The sequence below is a fragment of the Orcinus orca genome, chromosome 11 (assembly GCF_937001465.1).
Source record: "Orcinus orca chromosome 11, mOrcOrc1.1, whole genome shotgun sequence".
NCBI lineage: Eukaryota > Metazoa > Chordata > Mammalia > Artiodactyla > Delphinidae > Orcinus > Orcinus orca.
The window spans coordinates 77,234,256-77,241,408 of NC_064569.1; the positions used below are offsets into that span (position 1 = coordinate 77,234,256).

The following is a 7,153-nucleotide window of genomic DNA, read 5'->3' on the forward strand; positions in this document are numbered from 1 at the left end:
AGAAATAAGAAAAATGTGGTATGAACAAAATGAGAATATCAACAAGATAAAAATTATAAAAAGGAAGTCAATTCTGGAGGTTAAAAGTATAATGACTGAGATGAAAAATTCACTAGAGGGATTCAACAGCAGATTTGAACAAGCAGAAAAAAGAATCAGCAAACTTGAAGACTGGAAAAATTGAAATGATCAAATCTGAGCAGCAGGAAGAGGGAAGGAAAGTGAACAGAGCCTACAGGAGCTATGGGACACCATCAGGCAAACCAACATATGCACCGTGGAAATCCCAGAAGAAGAGAAAGGAGCAGAAAGTGTATCTAAAAAATAACAGCCAAAACGTTTCCTAAGTCTGAATATATACATGCAAGAAGCACAACAAACTCCAAGAAAGAGTCAAAGAGATCCACATGGAAACACATTATAGGCAAAATGTCAAAACCCAAAGAAATACAGAAAAATTTAAGAGCATAGAGAAGTGACTCTTCATGTACAAGGGAGTGTCAATAAATTAACAGCTGATTTGTCATCAGAAATCATGGAGGCCAGAAAACAGTGGAATAATATTTAAAGTCCTGAAAGAAAAAACAGTCAACCAAGATTTCTACGTCTGACAAAACTATCCTCCAAGAATGAAAGAGAAATTATGTCTATATAAATGAAAGATAAAAGAGTTCATTACTTGGGCTTCCCTGGTGGCACAGTGGTTGAGAGTCCACCTGCTGATGCAGGGGACACGGGTTCGTGCCCCGGTCCGGGAAGATCCCACATGCCGCGGAGCAGCTAGGCCTGTGAGCCATGGCCGTTGAGCCTGCGCTCCGCAACGGGAGAGGCCACAACAGTGAGAGGCCCGCATACCGCAAAAAAAAAAAAAAAGAAAAGAGAGTTCATTACCAGCAAGAGCTTCCCTGAGAAATGATAAAAGGCTAAAATGAAAAGAAACTCCAAGCCATAAGAAGAAATAAAGAACACTGGTAAAGGTAACCACACAGGTAAATATAAAAACCAGCATTATTGTACTTTTGATTTATAACTCCTCTTTTTTCCTATATTACTTATAAGGCAAGTACACAAGATAAATCTATGTTATTGGCCACACAACGTATAAAGGGGTATCTGTGACAGTAACAACGTAAAGGGGGAGGAACAGAGATGTAGAGGAGCAAAGTGTATACTACTGAAACTAGGTTGGTATTAGTCAAACTAGATTATTGTAAGTTTTCTTTCTTTTTTTTTTTAGTATTTTTTAACATCTTTATTGGAGTATAATTGCTTCACAATGGCGTGTTAGTTTCTGCTTTAAAACAAAGTGAATCAGCTATACATATACATATATCCCCATATCTCTTCCCTCTTGCATCTCCCTCCCACTCTCCCTATCCCACCCCTCTAGGTGGTCACAAAACACTGAGCTGATCTCCCTGTGCTATGTGGCTGCTTGTAAATTTTCTTTCAATTTCAAATGCTAATTTTAAAATAAAGTTTATAAGAAATATGGTGTCACTGTGGAAAAATTATGAAATCAAATAAGAAAAAAGGTTGAAATCACCTCAAATCACACCAGCTTTATCCTGATTGAGTTGAAAAAAAATCTTTTAAAATATTTATTTATTTATTTGGTTGTGCCGGGTCTTAGTTGTGGCACGCGGGATCTTCATTGCAGCATGCAGGATCTTCATTGCAGCACGTGGGATCTTTAGTTGCGGCATGTGAACTCTTAGTTGTGGCATGTGGGAATCTATTGTAGTTCCCTGACCAGGGATTGAACCTGGGCCCCCTGCGTTGTGAGCGCAGAGTCTTACCCACTGGACCACCAGGGAAGTCCCTGAAAAAATTTTTAATATTTTCTAGATATTTAGATATTTTCTAGAAGAGCCAGACTATAGAGGGGTGCATTTCAGACAGAGGGAATAATATGAGAGGAGAAGAGTGGCAGAAAATATTTTTTTTCTTTTTCCTCAAAGAAATAGGCTCTCCTTTGCTTAACAAGATTTTTCAAAGTACTCTGAATATCAAAGACACTAGAGTACAAGAATAAAGAAACAGATTTGGGCTAACCTACCCAGGTTTTAATTTGGATCTATCATTTACTGCCTGTGTAATTTTGGGCAATCGTTGAATACCTCAGTTTCTTTATCTGTAAAATGGGAATAATAATAGTACCTACTTCATGAGGCTGTTGTGAGGAATAAATGTGGATACATGTAAAGCACTTAGAACCAACCCTGGAACACAGGTAAAGTCTAATAAATATTAGCTCTTCTTATAATCATACAATCATCTAAAAAAGTCCTGAGAGGCATAACTGAGGTTCTAGCAAGGTCTACAGCTGTAGCAATAAATAAAATTTAATATTCTTTACCTTATTCCACAGTCAAATCAATCCATTTCCTATCAGATGCAGATAATTCTTATCTAAGATTTAGAACAAGTGTAAAACCTAATCAATATTTTGGTATTTCTTTTTTTTTTTAAAGTCTTCCATCAGAGTTGCCAACTAAAGAATGCCATCCAGCTCTACAAGGATTAGGTCACTGCAGCAGCTGACCTTTAACACACCCTGAAAGGAGTTCAGGGAGGAGATCAGGAAAGAGGTGCTCTGTGCTCTGGGAAAACTGGCAGAACAGTCCTTCAAATAGATATTTTCAGGAGAAACTTTTTATAAACCTGGATTCTTTCATCTTCCCATACTTGGAAAAGCACTAAAACCATAAACTAAGATGTCTGTTCCTCTTGACTATCGGCAAGCTCCTACCAGGATGTGTGCTTGGTTGCATGTACCCCCTTCGCCAAAATCACATACTAACCTCCCCACCTCTTCGCAGTGGTTCCTGAGAGCTATCTGAGAGGTTGTCTCCCGGGCTATAGTTCTCAGAAAGTCCCCAAATAAAACTGAAACTCACAGCTTTCACACTGTGCATTTTTATTTCAGTCGACAGAGTAATAATGCAGTTAGTTCCTAAAGCTTTCTTCTAAACCAGAATTAGTGTGTCTGTGTCTTTCCATCATTGCTGTTGCCACAGGATATATAACAGGATATAAACTCCCATGTTGCTACCGAGAAAGCTAAAATGGTTAGCCATATGAGATTTATTCATTCATTTAGTCATCTGTTCAACAAATACTGAGTACCTTTAATGTGCCAAGTACTGGGGAAACAGGAATAAACATTACAGACAAAAACCTAAGTTTACATTCTGATAGGTAATCACAGATGGAGAAGGTGGTGGGTCACTGAAGCTCGGGGGTTTTGGGCAGAGGCAGGAACGGGGTTACTATTCTTATCTTGAGTCATTCCAGGCCCCTCTGATTTGGAACTATATTATATCACATTGTATTCACGTCAGACTCCTGACCTAGAGGTAAAAACCATGCAAGTTAATTCCTTAAGTCCCTGGTCACTCCTCACCACCATCACCCAGTCACCCGGGCCAGAGACCTAGGAGCCAAAAATGACTCAAGTCTCTGGGTCATATCCAAAGACAAGTAATCACATAAGAGCCACGTTAGTAAAGATGAGCTTTTTGTTTCTTTGTTTAATTAGAGCTGTGTACCTAGAAGACTTTTTAAAAAAATGATCTCCATCTTCTCAGAATGATTTAACTAGATTCCTGTCTGAGGCAGAAACAAAACCACTGCCTTCCAAAACCAGACTTCCCGATATGAGTCTTGGTTTGGACAAGTCATTCAACCTCTCTGAGATTGAGTTTCCCCGTCTGTTAAGTGGGGATAGTAACACACACCTACAGGGCTGTGGTGCTACTTAAATGAGTTAAGGACATGAAAAGTACTTAGAATGCCTGGCATATATGAGGCACTCAACACACACTGAAAAACAAGAACCTCCCAACATTCCTTTCAGTGGTTCATTCTATCTAAGGAGTATCCTATCTTTGAAAAGTACAACCCAACAGACGAATGCATAATTAATTATCACAGCACACGAAGCAGAAAGGTGGATTTGTGGAGTGGGAGAGGCATGTTTCAGGCTACAGTAAGGGCCTGGGTTGGCTGCAAGATTTGGCTCTTCCAAGAGCTCGGAGCCCTACCTACCAACTTAAAATGGCTCTTTGGGGCTTCCCTGGTGGCGCAGTGGTTGAGAGTCCGCCTGCCGATGCAGGGGACACGGGTTCGTGCCCTGGTCCGGGAAGATCCCACATGCCGCGGAGCGGCTGGGCCCGTGAGCCATGGCCGCTGAGCCTGCGTGCCCGGAGCCTGTGCTCCGCAACGGGAGAGGCCACAACAGTGAGAGGTCTGCGTACCGCAAAAACAAAAACAAAAACAAACAAACAAATAAAATGGCTCTTTGTGCAGAATTTCCCAGGGAGACGCTGCCTCCATACCCCTTCCCCTTCCACTTGTTTTCCTTTAAAGGCTGATTCAACCAAGGAAGCATGGGCTTTGAGGCCAGGGCCTAACATGGGTAACAGGGCCCTGGCCCGGTGTTTCCCATGCAGAATACCCCAAACCCTGTGTCAAAGGAAGCCCATCAGGGGCGAGTGTATTGCCAGCCTTTCTCACTGCTTGTCACAGGAGAACTCCCCGCTGCAGCCTCGGCTTTTGTCTCTCCATCTGTATTACAAAAAGTACCCCTGACCCTGCCCCGGAGAGGATGCTTCAGGAGATCATTGCGGGGCCTCTGGTATTCTTTCACAGCACGTGGTTTGCCCTCCCTGATGACCCGTCTCTCCAGCGGTCAGAAGCCTGCATTCAGGAGCAGCAACATGCTTCAACCGGAGGCTGGCAGCTCTGGGTGGAATCATGCCAGGGCTGCAGAACACCTCAAGAGTCATTTGATGGACCTCGAGGACATTACGCTAAGTGAAATAAGTCAGACAGGGAAAGACAAATACTGCATGCTCTCATTTATAGGTGGAATCTTAAAAAGCCAAACTCGTGGAAATAGAGTAAAATGGTGGCTGCCAGAGGCTGAGAGATTGGGAAGCTGGGGAGATGCTGGTCAAAGGATACAAATTTCTAGCTGTAAGATGGGGAACTAAGATAAAGCATGGTGACTATAATTAACAGTACTATATTACATACCTGAAAGTTGTTAAGAGGGTCAATCTTAAATGTTATCACCACACATAAAAAAGGGTAATTATAAGAGGGGATGGAGGTGTTAACTGACCTTATTTTGGCAATCGTTTCACTATATGTATAACATATATACATAGCAAATCATCACATTGTACACCTTAAACTTACATATGTTATATGTCAATAATATCTCAATAAAGCTAGAAAAAAAAAAACTAAGACCTGTGGTTTCTACCCAGCTTCCTGTCCCACTGCAGCCTAGAGACTTTTTCTCTTTGACTTTTTAAAATAAAATGCAAGAAATCACTTTCCCTGTCATGGCTTCAGAAATGATAGCTTTGGGTGATTATTCCTCTTCCCCCTTTGATGACATCTCTATGAGGACAGGGACTGTGCCTCAATCATCCTTGTGTTCCTAGCATCAAACACAGAAACCAGCTCTTGAATAAATACATAAGTAAATTCTATTTTTACAGCATCTACTGACATCTAAAAATTCCAAAGTAGAAGTTATAAGATGTAAGATAGATATCTTAAGAAGAAAAAATTAATTGCAAAATCAGTTGTGTACTACATAGTACATAGAATTTTATGAAAATTAGTACTTGCTCCAAATTGGTTTTTTTTCATAAATTTATTTATTTTATTATTTTATTTATTGTTTTTGGCTGTGTTGGGTCTTCATTTCTGTGCGAGGGCTTTCTCTAGTTGCGGCGAGTAGGGGCCACTCTTCATCGTGGTGCACGGGCCCCTCACTATCGCAGCCTCTCTTGTTGCGGAGCACAGGCTCCAGACACGCAGGCTCAGTAGCTGTGGCTCACGGGCCTAGTCGCTCCGCAGCATGTGGGATCTTCCCAGACCAGGGCTCGAACCCGTGTCCCCTGCATTGGCAGGCAGATTCTCAACCACTGCACCACCAGGGAAGCCCGCTCCAAATTTTTAAAAAATGTACTGTAAAATATGCTTTGTTATTCATTGGTATGAACACAGAACCAATAATTAATTCTGGCCTTCACTATTATAGAATGCCTATACTTTCCAATTTATAAAGTGCCAAAAATAACAGCTACCTCACTGAATTCTTGTGAGTATTAAATGAGTTAACACATGTATAGTAGTATACTTAGGACAGTGCCTGGCAGACAGTGACCACTTAAGAAATGTTAGCTACTATTATTGTTGTCATTATTATCAGGCACTGTCTTGGCTAAGACTATTACCCAAGTTAAATAGAAGTTCATTTAGTTAATCTGCCCAGAAAAGTATTAATAGAAGCAAGATGCACATATAATCTATCCCCTTGACAACAAAACTTGCCCTCAAAGCTTTAGGTATCTCCTAAAAGTCATTCATGGATTCTCATCATGTAAACTTTGCCTATAAATTATTTGTTTCTTAGAAAGTGATTGTACCTTGAAGCAGGAATAGATATTTAGCAGACCCTAAGTGTGTGCCCAGAAAAAGTGAGTTAGCAACCTCACTGAAAGGTTCCTTTTAAAAAACAATTCAGAGAGTAATTTTTACCTTCTCTACAGGCCAGACAATGGTCCTGATTCGGCAGGTGTGGGGCACTTTCATCTGATAAGGGCCTGTGAGTGTATGAGACTTCAAATGACTACAGTTTGGGTTAAAAATAATCTCTGAGAAACAAAAACTGCGACACAACTGAGAAAGCAGAAGTATTTACAAAATTGCTCCATTTGCACTCTCCCACAGTGGGCGTTTCCCTGTTTCTCCAAACACCATCCTTCAGCCAGAAATTCCCAAAGGGTGTCCTGCAGGCTGCTGGTCCCCAAGGTGCTGGGCCATACAAGGGTCCCAAGGTCAAGTTTGGGAAATACGTACTACACTCTCTTCCTGAAAGCCACAGTGCCCACCAACATATCAAAAGGTCCTGAGCTCCTTCCAAGAAAGAACCCTGTTTAGTTGTGCTTCGTCCACTGGTTGAGAATGTAAAGAAATAAATGTTGCCTGCCATACCTGTTCTATGAGGATCAATCCATTAGCCACTGCAGTTGCCCACTGACAATGTGCCTGAGGGGAATTCAGGATGGAGAAAAACAGGAAGCGTATCCCACTTACTGGCCCCTAGATCTTAAGATACATATCTAAGGAG

The 7,153-nt window shown here is 41.3% G+C and overlaps 1 non-coding gene across 1 annotated transcript; it reads right to left on the reverse strand.

Annotated features, from left to right (window-relative positions):
• Positions 1–1,744: 1,744 nt before the first annotated feature.
• Positions 1,745–1,817, reverse strand: TRNAV-CAC (transfer RNA valine (anticodon CAC)). Its single transcript has one exon. It is a non-coding gene; the product is annotated as a tRNA-Val (tRNA).
• Positions 1,818–7,153: the final 5,336 nt, after the last annotated feature.